Source organism: Glandiceps talaboti, chromosome 11 (assembly GCF_964340395.1).
Source record: "Glandiceps talaboti chromosome 11, keGlaTala1.1, whole genome shotgun sequence".
In the NCBI taxonomy this organism is placed as follows: domain Eukaryota; kingdom Metazoa; phylum Hemichordata; class Enteropneusta; family Spengelidae; genus Glandiceps; species Glandiceps talaboti.
The window spans coordinates 13,410,840-13,427,090 of NC_135559.1; the positions used below are offsets into that span (position 1 = coordinate 13,410,840).

The 16,251-nt window shown below is 36.8% G+C and overlaps 1 non-coding gene across 1 annotated transcript; it reads left to right on the forward strand.

Annotated features, from left to right (window-relative positions):
* Positions 1-13,465: 13,465 nt before the first annotated feature.
* Positions 13,466-13,656, forward strand: LOC144442870 (U2 spliceosomal RNA). The gene has a single exon (XR_013481665.1). It is a non-coding gene; the product is annotated as a U2 spliceosomal RNA (small nuclear RNA).
* The last annotated feature ends 2,595 nt before the right edge of the window (positions 13,657-16,251 follow it).

The window sequence follows — 16,251 nt, forward strand, 5'->3', positions numbered from 1 at the left end:
GTCAAATTAGAACAAGACAACCCCCTTATTTTCTTGCGCACCTATAGTATATAGGGTAGTGTATGGAGAGGAAGTTATGGGGTCAAACAAGAAATCAAATGGCCATTTTTGTAACAAACCTAGGTGGTAGAATTTTATTGCAGGCACAAAGAATTTCAACATGTCATATCGAGCATTTTCTGAAGTTCTTTATACCTCAGACCACTGTATTGTTACTATAGTGATATGGGTTGATAGACAAGAGTATGAAACGATATTCTTTTGTCAAATACTACAAAAAGCAATATCACGAACACGCTACATGCTTTTCTTATATGGAGAGTGCAACATTCCTTGATTATGTAAGTTAACATTGAAATGAAGGTATCGTAACAGATTTAACCCCACTACTACCCTACGTAATATAGCAATTGGCCAGGGTGCAATAACCTGAAGTTAAGTGTTCTGCTACGTTACCTGATAGAACTATAGTGATTCAAGTTGTATGACAGTATGTACTTACGCCACTGAGAAAAAGAATAAAGGTGTCGTCTAACATCTTTTTCTTCTTTAGTGCTTTCTTTACTTCTTTGACTGCTTCGTCCATCATGTTAGATAAGGCTTGTGGAAGGCAAAGTAGAATAGCAAAATCAATTATTGCATGGCGTTTGATAATATTACAAAACTGGATTTGTGAGATCTCATTCATTCATCAAATCGTGTATTGTCTTGTCGTTCATTTTGACTCTGGTTTGGTCGAGCACAGGTCCGGGGCACAGATATTGTTACGAAAACATTAATATAGGTCAAAGTTCATACACATGTTAATTATTCTAAGGGTAAACGTTGTACTGGTCTAACTGTAAGATGCGACACTCATGCCATGCTATCAGCCAGACTCATAGTCTGTGCTAAACTACCAGTCTGTGCCGGCTAGATCAAAAGACTTAGGCCGCGCCTTGAACTTGTCATTAGAAATTCAAACAGAGGTCATTATGTAGATGAAAAATCAAGTAGACAGAATAGTATCTGCTTCTGATGTTAAGAACGATTGTTGCTATGGTGATACTTGTTAATTGTCTGTACTTGATAAAATACCAAAATTTGGCCGGAAATTTATAAATATTCTATTGACGTAACATTAGGTGGCTGGTCTCATAAATCAACATTGAACGAAAGGCTCGCATTGTGGCCAGGTAGACACCTATTAGCATAGCGATATTTGATTGGCTGCAACCCAATCTGGTTGGCTTGTGCAGGATATTGGGTAGATTAGTACAGTCGTAGTTAAGAAGCCTGATATGGCTGATCAACACGACGTATATCTTATAGTCTAAAGTTGTACATGCCAGTTTTATAAAAGATGGGCAGTCAAAGGCTAACGATTTTGTGTCACTGAATGTAAACGTTGCAATGTTAGACAAAGCTTGTCTTGGAATGCTGCATGCTGAAACTAAGGAATTAATCATGGCAATAGTTATCCTGAGCTAGAACAATAAATATACATGCTTACCAAGGAATTTTCTTCTCTCTGGATTGGTTTCGGAGGCGAATCGATCTAAGTATTTTGTTGGCGCCTATAAATTACGAAAAAAGGAGACTATGACACATCGTCATCGGTTTCATTGATAGGCTTAGGTTGTGTCACATGGCATGGACTTGTGACCAATTGTGACCTCAATTTGCATATACGGGCACTATTCGTTTTCTTTTTTCCATGGGCACTTTTAATGTAGCACGGATCCTACCGGTGATTTGCTTTGATTAGTAAAAGCATATGAACCTGAGATGTGATGTGTTATTATAAAACACTTACTGTCTGGTTATATTCTGGCACTAGTAGACTCTATAACCCCATATGCTGCTATTCCCGGAAACAGTTAGAACATGACAGCCATTGGGATAATAGATATCAAATAATGCCTTCATATTATATTGGTAATAAGAAGGTGTTCATTATTATATTGGGCTGTTGAAATATAATACTTTATTGGTTTATTTTGGCTTCTAGATATTTATATGGCATTAACAATATTTCAGATTGAGAGTTCTGTCAGATGATCATAGTAATTAGGCGTTTCCATTTTGTAAAATTATCAAGTTCACAACAAGACCAATTATCAAGTTCACAACAAGACCCAATTATCAAGTTCACAACAAGACCCAATTATCAAGTTCACAACAAGACCCAATTATCAAGTTCACAACAAGACCCAAGCAAAACACTCATCAAAGATACAAACTGGAAAATATATTAATGCAATTAAAAATACGCTGACAACTCAGAGCGGTTGACAATTCAAAAGGTGTAACTATAACTCGCCTAACAGCCATTAATATTCTCACCTGTCCTTCCAAGTCTACAAACAGTCCTTAGAATTGCTGACAGAAATAATTGTGTATTTACTGGATTGAATATGACTCTCATACCAAACAAGTTTGATCAGGGAAACTGAACACAATTATAATTTCCTCTGTAATCCGAAGGTATTCTGGTAAGTGGCAAGATCAATAGTTCAATGTAGGATATAAAAAAATTTATTCTTTTACTTTAGGGGTGGGGTGGTTTGAGCCATTTTAGTTTTCATCCTACAAAATCGGTCTTACTTTTAATGGATGTTTTGTACCCCTAAATACAAATATTTCTTTTAAGAAATATCACATTGAGAAATGGAAGAATGTTTGATATAGTAAATGCATGGCACTAAAATAAAGTAAAGTATCAACAAAAAAGTATTATTTATGGTAGTTTTATATTCCTAGCACTACATTTGAAATTGATTGTGTGGTTTGAAGCAATTTTCAATTTTGGTCAATATAGTTAGAAAGGGGTCTGAGGCCTAAAGTATAAGAATTAGGTTTTTAACTATTGATCTCGCCCCATCAGACTGTAAATTGATTCTACGATTTAATCTCACCTGTAAAGGCGCGCCAGGTAACTGGAATGAATAATACATAAAAAGAGGATTCTCCTTGGGGTTGAAATCTTCTATAATATCAACAGCACGTTTCTTGATTTTGAGCTGCAAGATATAATTGGAGGAAAAAAATAACAGACACATGGAGACGGTTATGATAAAAAAAAAAGATTATTGAAATAATTAGATGTTATTCGTCAACATTTTCTTCGTTCAAGCAAATACGAGTGACCTAACGGGCTTTGTCATTACGAGTCGCTAGACGAGTAGTGACAAAACCTTGGGTCTCGAGTATTTCCAGCTGAGTGAAGAACAATTTTGGAGAATAACATAGTTATACCAGTGCCAGTAGTACGAATGAAAAATCGGAAAAAGTAATGACTCATATTTCGAACACAGCAGAATTAGTGACGTAGACACGCGTTGTCGTAACATAGACACGTGTTGTCGTGACATAGAACGACTCCGGTATAAATTCCATATTTGTTGTTCAGCTGGCTTGTGCATGGTATAATGTAAAGAATAGTCTTAAACAAAAATGGTGGGTACCGGTACTCATTAAGGGAAATGCCCCCCCCCCCCCCCCCCCATGATCGTTTCAGACAAGTTATCTATCGTTTACTTACTTTGTAAAACTTGACTGGCGAAAATCATGTTTATCGGTTATCTTTTTTTTTCTTAAAATTTCCGGGTTTTTTTTTAAGTTTGAGAATAACATTAAATTATTACGTGTCACTCTGTGAAATATCACGTGATCGTGGAACGGCTTGTTCCCAATAAAGCAAAGCTGAGGGTAATGTATACCTTCTCAGACTGCTAAATCAATATTATAGTCTTAGACACCGTGTAAAACGCACAAAACGAAACGAAATGAAACGAAATGAAATGAAACGACACGACACGAAACGAAACAAACAAAACAAAACAAAACGAAACGAAATGAAGAAAGTGAAACGAAACAAAACAAAACAAGCAGGGTAACTTAGACTTGTATAATTGTAAATATATACATACAGCAAGATGTTCACTATCACGTGGTGTTACCAATGCATCGTTGTCATAGAAATCATAGCCTTCATCCCCTGAAGAATAGTAAAGATGAATAATTAAAAGAGATGTATGAACAAATAAAAACAAAAGAAAACAAATAAATAAATAAATATGAGCATTATCAAACACGTCAGTCAACTTGAAATGACTATACAATGATCACCTTTGCACTTTTCTGTTATGGGATCACTCTACATTGTATCTTTTAGATGACATTGCCTTCAAGCTATCAATTTATGAGTCAAAATCATCATCAGTCAAAATCATCATCATCATCATCATCAACAACAACAACAACAACAACAACAACAATAACGACAACAACAACAACAACAACAACAACAACAACAACAAACTAACAAGATATAAAATGTCCAAATTCTGGTGGGCTTACCGGTTTGAGGATCTTCTGAAGTTTTTTCATAGTAGTCAACATTACCAGTGTAGGTACCGTAGAAGGTATCAAACCCACGATTTGTTGGGAGGTAGTCTTCGTGACAAAACCCAAGTTTCCACCTGTGGATAACGATACATATACAGTTATTAAAACTCCATTCACTATATTTCGTTATTATTTGTTGGTTTTACTCTCTGGCTTTTTTGTTTGTCCTGCACATTATTTTCCACATTTTTTTTATCACCACAGTACTATGTTTTTCCAGCAGTCTATTCTGTCATCTAAATGTATGCCGTTTCATCTTCCTGTTATACGTTCTTCAAAATGCTTTTCAAACTAGCCATCAGTTTTCATCTTTTAATGTTCTACACCATCACTTTGCCAGTTTTTTCTGGTATTCTACGTATTTTACTTGTTACCTGTCCTAGATTTTCTGTTCTTTTTAGTTTTCTGAAGAAGCTTTTCTGTGCAAAGCTGAAATAACGATTGTAACTGATATCCGTAGAAGCCATGTTTTGTTAACTATCCCTTTAAAGTCCACTAAACCTTAACAAAGACACATTACAGCTTAACCCTTGTAAATTGCTCATGACCAAAATGTAAACATGGATGAATAGGCCTTTCCAAAATGTGGCATGGTGGCGCTCTACTTCCTGTCTGTGTGTACCTTCAGGGTAAACATGGTATAGGTTACTTGGTTAATTGTAGAGCGCTACTGTTTGCCTTGATGTCTGAACAATACGAAAAAACATCCCCGATTTGCACTTCTACAGAATACCAAGGAAAAAAGCTCTTAAGAAACTGTACTATGAGATGATGATACCCCCAATTTGAGAGAGGGCGCCATATTCTCAATGGAATCGACCGAATGACGCAATGTTACCTGCCTGTGATGTGTTTCAGGCATACTATTATAAATAGTCCATAATTTCACATTTCCTCTCACTTTTTTCAAAGTTTAGCATGTTATATTGGGGTTTGATAAGACACCCTCGGGTTTTCGCTTGTAGTATATACCCACTATGCAACATTTTCTCATATTCCGTAAATAATGACCTAGAATCTCGGTTATTTATTCTGTGGAAAATATGCAAACTTCACTTTCCGGTATACGTCTACAAGCCAAATAACCAAACGTGGCTTGGGTACAATATGTATCAAATTCAACAGGTTTTGACTTTTATTTATTTGTCATTAATCTAAATGGACATATTCTGACACAGGTTTGACTTACTTGCCAAGAGCATGAGTTTTATAACCCAGTTCTTTTAGCTTTTCAGGCAACAGAGTGAAGCTAGATGGAAGTCCATATCCTTGACGAGGGAAATGTGACATGAAAAACTGGGAAATGGACAAAAAATGACACAATATTATATGGTAGTATGAAAAGTTTAATGTAAAAGCAAACGAAAGAAAATAAACGTAAATCAAACAAAACAAAACAAAACTTATAAATCAATGTAACTAAATCAAACGAAACCAAAATCGAATAACAGAAAATAGAATTAAGTCGAGTGAAATAAGCAACATAAATTGATCAATCAAGTTACTGTCAATCTCCATGAGCGATCAAATCCGAAGTTAAAATAAACTTAATCCCCACCCCCCACCCCCACCCATCCCTACCCCACCCATATCCCTACGTTCATATGAATAATTATCCTGTTTACCTGTGTACCAGTGCGATGAGGATATTTGCAAGTCAGTAGAGCACTTATAGTTCTATTATAAATCAAACAGAAAACAGAAGAATGTTTAGTAATATTTCTAAATGCTTAGGGGGCACAGAAAAGTCATTTTCATCAGCACTGCATCGAACAACCTCTCTCTAAAATGGGCATATCTGACTTAGAAGAGGCCTACTGTCAACTAGGCAAGGCATTATGGGAAATGCACAAAGTTAGGAGCTTCTCACCTCTTGAAATGATGCCCGCACAATACCAACAAGTTCTGGGGATCTTGAAAGAAATATTTTTCATCGTGTTGCACACCTAAACTTGATCAAAGGTATTAATTGTCATACTTACCCAACGTCAAGGGGTAGTGCGTATGAATTGGTAAACTGGTGACCCTCAGAAGCCAGCTGAAGTAATGTAGGTGTTACAGTATCGTCGTTGAAGTCATTCCAACCTATGTGTAGATGACACAGTCTAGTCGTTAACCCATATTTGGAAGTGCTCATTTGCATTCTATTTACATATTTTGTATTACGTTCAACATGTGACAAGTAAAAACAATAAGCGTCGGAATGTAATTGGGAAACAATTTGTTTTTGTGTCGTTAGTATTTATCATCTTCTTATTTACTTGTTTTAAGTATTAAATTCTTCACTCTTTACATTCCATAATTAATTATACTATGCAAAGTCAAGTTATTGAATAAATATGTTGATTATATACCCTAGTCGTCTACATCCCTGGGTCTGTCATGCTCGAAGTATGAGTCAAAACGTTCCAAATAGATATTATTTTTCCCATATTCTGCTTGAGGAGGTATAATTATATTATTTCCCAATATTTTTCTTCTCCTCAGGAAATACTCATGATCTAAGGGTCATTCATTCATTCATTCATTCATTCATTCATTCATTCATTCATTCATTCATAGACAGAATAAATCCCAAGTTTGACTTTGTAATTTACGGTACTTACCAAAGTCATTAGCTAAGAAGATTATAATATGAGGTTTTTCTGTCAGGGAAGAAACACAGATTACATAATGATATTATTGAATATTGAAATCACTCAAATTTACTCCCAATCTTAGCAATAGACCCATAAGGATTGGACAGGGTCGCTCTTTGGTTCAAGGCCTACTTTTCTATTGAATAGCTCTGTTAAACAGCTGTTTTCTCTATCTCTATTTCACTCTGTATATCTGACTCTGTCTGACCGTCTGTGTCTTTCTATGTCTGTATCTAATTATATGTCTTTGTATATCTGTTTTTGTCTGTCTCCATCTGTATATCTGTATCTGGCTATCTGTCTATTTATCTGCCCCTGTCTGTCGCTGTTTGTCTACCTGTATGCCACTGGCTATCTGTATCTGGCTATCTGACTCATCGGACTAATCAGACTCAATGGACTCATCAGACTCATCAGACTCAACGGACTCATCAGACTCATCAGACTCATCAGACTCATCGGATTCATCAGACTCATCAGACTCATCGGACTCATCGGACTCATCGGATTCATCGGACTCATCAGACTCATCAGACTCATCGGACTCATTAGACTCATTAGGCTCATCAGACTCATTGGACTCATCGGACTCATCAGACTCATTGGACTCATCAGACTCATCAGACTCACCAGACTCATTGGACTCATCAGACTCATCGGACTCATCAGACTCATCAGACTCATCGGACTCATCAGACTCATTGGACTCATTGAACTCATCAGACTCATCGGACTCATTGGACTCATCAGTCTCATTGGATTCATTGGACTCATCAGACTCATCAGACTCATTGGACTCATCAGACTCATTGGACTCATCAGACTCATTGACTCATTGACTCATCATTGACTCATCAGACTCATCAGACTCATCAGACTCATCAGACTCATTGACTCATTGACTCATTGGACTCATCAGACTCATCAGACTCATTGACTCATCGGACTCATCAGACTCATTGACTCATCGGACTCATCAGACTCATCAGACTCATTGACTCATTGACTTATTGACTCATTGGACTCATCAGACTCATCAGACTCATTGACTCATCAGACTCATCAGACTCATTGACTCATCGGACTCATCAGACTCATCAGACTCATCAGACTCATCAGACTCATTGACTCATTGACTCATCAGACTCATCAGACTCATTGACTCATTGACTCATTGGACTCATTGGACTCATCAGACTCATCAGACTCATCAGACTCATCAGACTCATTGGACTCATCAGACTCATCAGACTCATCAGACTCATTGGACTCATCACACTCATCACACTCAACGGACTCATCGGACTCATCGGACTCATCGGACTCATCAGACTCATTGGACTCATCAGACTCATCAGACTCAACGGACTCATCAGACTCATTGGACTCATTGGACTCATCAGACTCATCAGACTCATCAGACTCATTGGATTCATCAGACTCATCAGACTTATCAGACTCATTAGACTCATCAGACTCATTGAGTCATCAGACTCATCAGACTCACCAGACTCACCAGACTCATTGACTCATTGACTCATCAGACTCATCAGACTCATTGGACTCATCAGACTCATTGACTCATTGACTCATTGACTCATCGGACTCATCAGACTCATCAGACTCATCGGACTCATTGGACTCAACGGACTCATTGGACTCATTGGACTCACTGGACTCACTGGACTTACTGGACTCATTGGACTCACTGGACTCACTGGACTCACTGGACTTACTGGACTCATTGGACTCATCGGACTCATCGGACTCATTGGAATTAGATTCGGCACTACTACCATCACTACCGCCACCTCTCCGATGGCTGTGTGCCTAGGAAAAAGGGGGAAAAGTATATCATATGAGTTCCATATATAACCAGAGTTAAACTGAATGCCTTTCATAAGGGCATGTAAAGTCTTTTTCTAGATTTTCGTTCCTACAAACAATAATTTTTGGAACATGATATACCCCTAATTGGCAATAGTTGGGGCAGGCTTTGATAGATCTGAAGTTTGTATGATTCAGATATTGCCCAATGACCGAATATCATTAATTATATATGGAAATGAATAATCTAGATTTATCGGACACGTACAATTTGTTAAGATCAACAAGTGAGGATTTGAAGCTGGTGTTCTCAAATCATTAACTAGTGAATTATATCAATGCATGTGCCAAATTATATGAAATTTGAAGTGTGCACTCTTAATATAAAGCCTAATTATTTAAAATCATTAAGTATGCAAATTTGTCATTAAAACCAACACATATATCAACAAGCATTTTTAGAACATGTGCGCATTTTATGGTTGATGTATGTACCAAATTTATATTGAAAAGTATACATTAATTATACACATTTGTCATTAAAACTAAAAGCTACATCAACAAGCATTTTTAGAACATGTGCGTATTTTATGGTTGATGTGTGTACCAAATTATATTGGATTTGAAGAGTACATTATTAATTATGCAAATTTGTCAGTAAAACTAAAAGCTACATCAACACGCTTTTCAGAACATGTCATTAGTTATGTTTGAAGTATGTACCATTTTTTTAAAAATTTGACGTGTGCATTTAGAGGTATATCCTAATTACTGAAAGTCATTAATTATGCAAATGATTTATTAAAACTAAAATCTACGTCAACAAGCTTTCAAGGACGTGTGCGATTTGTTATGTTTGAAGTATGCAACAACTTATATTGAATTTGAAGTATACATTTTGAAGATATAGCCAAACTACTGCAAATTCATGCATTATGCAGATGCTTATGAAAACTAAAAGCTACTTCAACTAGCTTTTTAGATAATGAGCGTGTTGCTATGGTTGATATATATATATAGTAAATTATAATGAATTTGAAGTTTGCATTCTTAAGGTAGAATTCAATGATTGACAATCATTAATTATGCAAATGACTCATTAAACAAACAGTTACATCAATAAGCTACATGAAACACATGCGCCCTGGTATCATGAATATATTTACCAAATTATATAGAACGTGAAACTTGCACTCTTCATGCATAGCCTAATTACTGAAAATCATTAATTATGCAAATGATTCATTAAACAAACAGTTACATCAATAAGCTACATGAGACACATGCGGCCTGGTATCATGAATACATTTACCAAATTATATAGAACGCGAAACTTACACTATTCATACATAGCCTGATTACTGAAAATCATTAATTATGCAAATGACTCATTAATGTTCGTAGCATGTTTACCAAATCCTAATTTGTTTTGGCCATCATGTATTTCATTTTGATTGAGCCAGCCGTTGTTTAGAAAATGATGACACAGACAGACAAACATACATGCATGCATACATACATACATACATACATACATACATACAGACAGACAGACAGACATCCCCCAACCCTAAGCCTGGAGTCAGAATTTACGGCGGGGGGGGGGGGGGCTTGGGAGAAATTCGGGGGCCATGAAAAAAATTGAGGGTTCAAAGGGGGAGGCATGAAAATTCTAATGGTCTGAATGATCTCTGTCTCTCTCTCTGTCTCTGTTTCTCTCTCTCTTGTATTACTCGAGTAAAATTTTCAAGTACTCTACGGTTTTCGATATTAAATGTGTATGGTTTGAATTTTTTATGCCTTTAAATGGCATCCTACATGTCCTTATCTTTTACAAACTTTGGGGGCCATTATATTTTTTGAGAGCACGAAGGGGGGGGGCAGGTTTTTTTCACCCCCAGCCCCCCCCCCCCCCGCTGTAAATTCTGACTCCAGCCTAAAACTTAACCTTCCTTTACTGAAGGTAAACACAATGAACACGATTTCTAAAGAGAACTGTGATGAATGAAATTGTAATAAGCTAGGGGGTTAGTGCCAGCAAGCTCACCTATAGTGCATAAAGATTGCAGACCTAAAATGGTTAGTAAGCCTAAAGTGCCCACAGCATACAATATACGGTTCAGAAAAGAAAAAAGATAATAAGAAAGCTTGAAAAGGAAACATGCAGTTCATTTAACTTTCTGAAGTGTTGTGAGGTTATCAGTGATATGAATTTACAGGAGAAGGGTTTTCTTGGGCATCTTGAACTAAAATGAAAGCTTACAATGGGACTCAATACATCACAGAGGGGGAGGGGGTATTTTGATTCGCCGTGAGACAATGTCCTGTCCAAAAAAAAGAAGAAAAGAAGCTGACGGGTTCACAATACTACATATAAGGAGTATGAAAACAAATGTTCTGTTACTCATCTAAAAGTACTTTATCTGCATTTTACATTTTGACCTCGTGATCGGAGAGATGCAGCTTTACCTATGCTTTTCTAAGGGTTGGGGGTCATCTGTATATCTGATATCTGAAGAACCACTTGTTTAATCAGGATTAGTAGGGAAGCCTGTAATTAACCTAAAGTCTATCCTTGGCTTTTTATCAGAAGATATCCTTCACCCCGTCTAGAGAGAGTGGGAAGCCGCGACGAAATTTCGAATTCAAACAAAGCCACCCACAGTGCAAGTAACATCATGCTGGTGTTGAGAATTTTGCCCAATAATATGTTACGTTTGTCACTGGCTGTCAGAGTGTTACATAATGTTCATATATGGTACATTTGTCATATCAGGACGCTACTTTTTACACTCTTTCCATCATTGTAACAGTTGGGGTTTAGTCATTTCCATGAAGAATGTTTGGTTCATGACTGTTCATTCCTCTAGACATGGCCATGGTGGAGGAGATTTTCAGATTCAAAGCCACGGGTAGCTTCTAGGCTAGCACGTAATAGCAGCCACTTACCTCATAACATGTGTGTAGGAACACAAATAGAGCGAGTAGCAAGGATACGGTTATCTTCATGTTTGAATCTGAACCACTTCAACAGAGATTAGATTCTGAAAAAAAATGAACGTACTTTTAGTTCATAGTAGTACGTCATGTCCGACTAATTCTGACTGTTTTGAAGGGAACATTACATGTCACTTACATCCCTTCCAATTTCCAATAATAGTTATCTCGTACCAAATTAAAAAATTAAAAAGACCTCTATCAATCTTACAAATTACCAGCACGTATTTTTTTTTCCGTTTTTACAAAGGATGTAAAAACAAACCACATGTAATGGTGGCAAAACATTTGAAGTTGAGTTTACATTGTACTTATTTATTCATTTTGATTTTATCTCTTGCAATTTGTCTGTATGGCAATTGATTTCCATCAGCTCTAGTTAGGAAATGTGCACAATTTACGGTTAAACAAATTTTGTAGCTCCTAAGACCCGCTAAATGAAACTCCAGAATTGTTTTAGCCACTCCTTCTGTCACCTACACTATAGAGGAGTGATATAAAATTATATATGGTAGCACAGGTACAATGATGCATTAAAAATAAGTGATAATCAACTACGATAACAGTCCAAATGATATTACTTGACAAAGGATGTGCATTTCACAAGGATACTTGTAAGGAGATGTCTCATAATTAGCTCTGACCTATGAAGGGGGGTACTTAGTCAGCCACCTTCCATCTTGTTTTGGGAGAAAGACAATTATTACCGTGATTGCTACTGATTGGAAGGATACATCCTCAAAAATACAAACTTTTTTGAAAATAAGACAATATAGGAGGCCATTTAGAGGCATAAAATATCAAACAAAAAACATAATTATAAAGTCTTACAAAGCTTGAATGTGGTTGAGAGACAATTATGACATGCAGTACACTATGAAGTGTATTTTGTTGTGGCAAAGCTGAAAGATATTTTTCAGATGTGGTAAATGACTTCTCTTGAACTTTAATTTGATTCCAAAAATATCATGAATAAAGAAAGAGTAAAACATTTGAAGACTTTCAGACTATCAGACTTTTGATGGCCCAATGACTGCCCTTCCCATGGTCATAAAGTTTTGCTCATTTCGTTTAGTGAATATTGGATATGCAACAGTTTAATTTTATCTCAATTCATGCTTGTATGTATCATCCGAGCAAAGTAAACCACTGACAGTACATAATTTGGAATTGACTCAAATGTATATTGTTACATGTACTATTCAGAAAATATAAAGAAATTCCCTTAATTTGGAAACAAAGTGTGCATTTCACTGACATGCAAAGCCAGCATGAGGATATTTTGCCCATCACCAAAAAAAAAATTGAAATGCCAAAAATATGGGTAGGTAGCTTTTTTTTTCTGGCCTTACCCGGATGTGCAGCAGTATAAATTAGTATATCACTGGAGGATATTTCGAATGCATCCAAGCGAATGGGTAAAAATAAGTGTATGTGGTATCTTATTTAACTTTTACGCACAAGTAAGTTATAAAATAATTTACATCTACACACTTTTAGTCAAATAGTACTAACTAATACTACTCAATGAAGTCAATTATCGTGTTGCCGTACTGAAACCGCACACAATGTTTTGTTCTCTCAGATACCGTCGCTCCTGCCCTATATACAATATCGCTTCTCGGCCTTTTGGCTAAGATCATGTGTAGTATCTGTTCTTATCAGCTTAATATCTGATACGCTGCTCATTGAGCAGCTCGATATTAAACTGATTTTTGGAAACGGGCAATGGAATAGGGGCTTGCTCCGTCCTGGCCACGGATCGACCCGGTATTGCAGTACCTCCGGGAACGGTCCACCTCTTATTGAAATCAAACAATAGAATGAAAACTCGTCTCTTTTACCGCTCAGTCTTACATCAGTGAAGGTATGCCTTCTGTTTTCCAGGACGGTGTATTTAGCGAGACTCACTATTATTACGGTCAATGTAATGTTTTCACGGATGTTGTCATACAGGATATACACTAGTATAGTCATAAAGTGTTCTGCACTCGTCTAACCAATACATTACATTGTAATTATCGCTATATCTACAACCTGCTCCACCCTGAGTGATAATTATTCGAACAATACACTTGCTTCTACTACCATAGACTGTAAATGGAGCATAAATACTCTTCAAATAAAACCATGGATAGTGAAGTACAGTCATCGCAGTCTTCATTACTATCCAAATAGCTCAGCAACATTCAACTACAAGTTTTTATCACTATCCGGTGACGTTGAATTAAACCCCGGTCCCGTTTCTGACCTCATCGGTGATAAATTCTTCATTCCTGATGACAACCAAGATTCTCATTCGTACTCACGGATAGACACTGATCAATCGAATGCATCGACAATCCTGAACACTCAACTTCATGGTATACCATATTTCACTTGCGGTCATTTAAATATACAAAGTTTACAGAGTTCATTAGATCAGCTAAAGCTCTTCAATCCATCAAGGTTCTTTGACATTCTCCTCATCACTGAAACTTGGGCATCCGACAACACATCCAACGAAGAACTAACTATTGAAGGTTATAACCTCATTAGACATGATCGTAAATATTCATCCCATGGCGGAATTGCAATATACCATCATACGGATCTTCAGATAACCATTCTGGATAATCTGTGTTCAGATAACTTAGACCCTAACCAGATCGAACAACTTTGGATTTCAGTAAGTAAACCTGTCAACTTTGCCATCGGATGTATATATAAACCACCCCGACTGCCTACTTCAAGCCTGGACCAAATTTCATCGAACATATCTTATGCATATCAAAACTTTGGTGATCACTTTGCCCTACTCGGTGACTTTAATTGTGACCTGTTGAGCCAAAAACCAGAAGCCAAAAAGTTACGTGAAATCCTCGACCTTCATGGCATGAAACAACACATTGACAGTGCTACACGTGTAACAGATAGAACAAGAACATTAATTGATCTTGTTATCACTCCTGCTTCAGTATTTCCAGCTACTTCTTCAATATTACATACTGCCCTCAGTGACCACTACTTAATTTACTCTGTCTTACCATACAAGTCCCGTCGTAAACGCCCTACGCCGACTGTCAAGTACATTCGCCCACTCAAGAAAATTGATCCATCAAAATTTATCAGTGATTTACAGAAAATTCCTTGGCAGAATATAGAAACATGCAATGATCTGAATGCTATGATTTCTATGTGGAACTCACTTTATACCAGCGTTCTTGATAAGCATGCTCCCATCATGAAAATTAAATGTCGACCCAAATCCAACCCATGGATAACTACAGAAATTAAAAGAAAAATGCAACTTCGAGACTGGTTTAGGAAGATGCACCACCGCACTGGCCTTCATGTCTACTGGATGGAATTTGTCAAATTCCGCAATATAATCAAACATGACATCACCACTGCTAAGACACAATTCTATGAAGACGTCATTACTGAAAACCTACACAATGCTAGCAAAGTCTGGAAAAGGATTAATGATCTATTAAATCCTCGTTGCACTACTCTCCCAGCTCACGACGACCCGTTACCTCTTGCCAATAACTTCAACCAGTACTTTGCCAATGTAGGTACACGCATTCAAGAAGAAATAAACACTGTTGAACCTTTACTAGATCACATCAAAATGCCACAGACTAGTTTTCAACTTTCTAAGGTCACAGAACAACAAGTAACCTCTGCCTTATCGGCATTGCCATCCAATAAGTCTTCATCACCGAATGATATTAACTGTAAGTTAATCAAACTGTCAATTCCAGCTATTGTTCCTTCATTGACATGTATATTTAACAAGTCTATTTCTCAGGGTATTGTACCAACTGATTGGAAAAAAGCTACAATTATTCCAATTTATAAAAAGGGCAAGCGTGATAAACAAGATGTTTCCAATTACCGCCCTATTTCTCTACTCCCCACTCTCTCAAAAGTTCTTGAACGTTTAGTCTGCAATCAACTTATTAGTTACTTAGATTCAAATAATATCCTCCATCCAACTTTTTCTGGTTTCCGTCCAAAACATTCGACAGCTACATTATTACAGCGTATGTGTGATGATATACTTGATAACATGTTCAATAGGAAAATTTCATCTCTTCTTATGTTAGACCTTTCAAAGGCGTTTGATTCAGTCAATCACACTATCCTTCTCAGTAAACTTCAACGTTACAACTTTCATCCATCTGCAGTTCAGTGGTTCAGAAGTTACCTATCAGGTAGAACTCAAAGTGTAAAAGTTGGCAACATATCTTCAAATTGTATTCAGGTCAAAACTGGAGTACCTCAAGGCAGTGTCTGTGGACCTTTATTATTTGCACTATATATTAATGACCTTCCTACTTGGCTTCACTCAAACACTCCAATTTATGGTTTTGCAGATGACATCAATATTCTGAAAAACAGTACCATTGCCGAT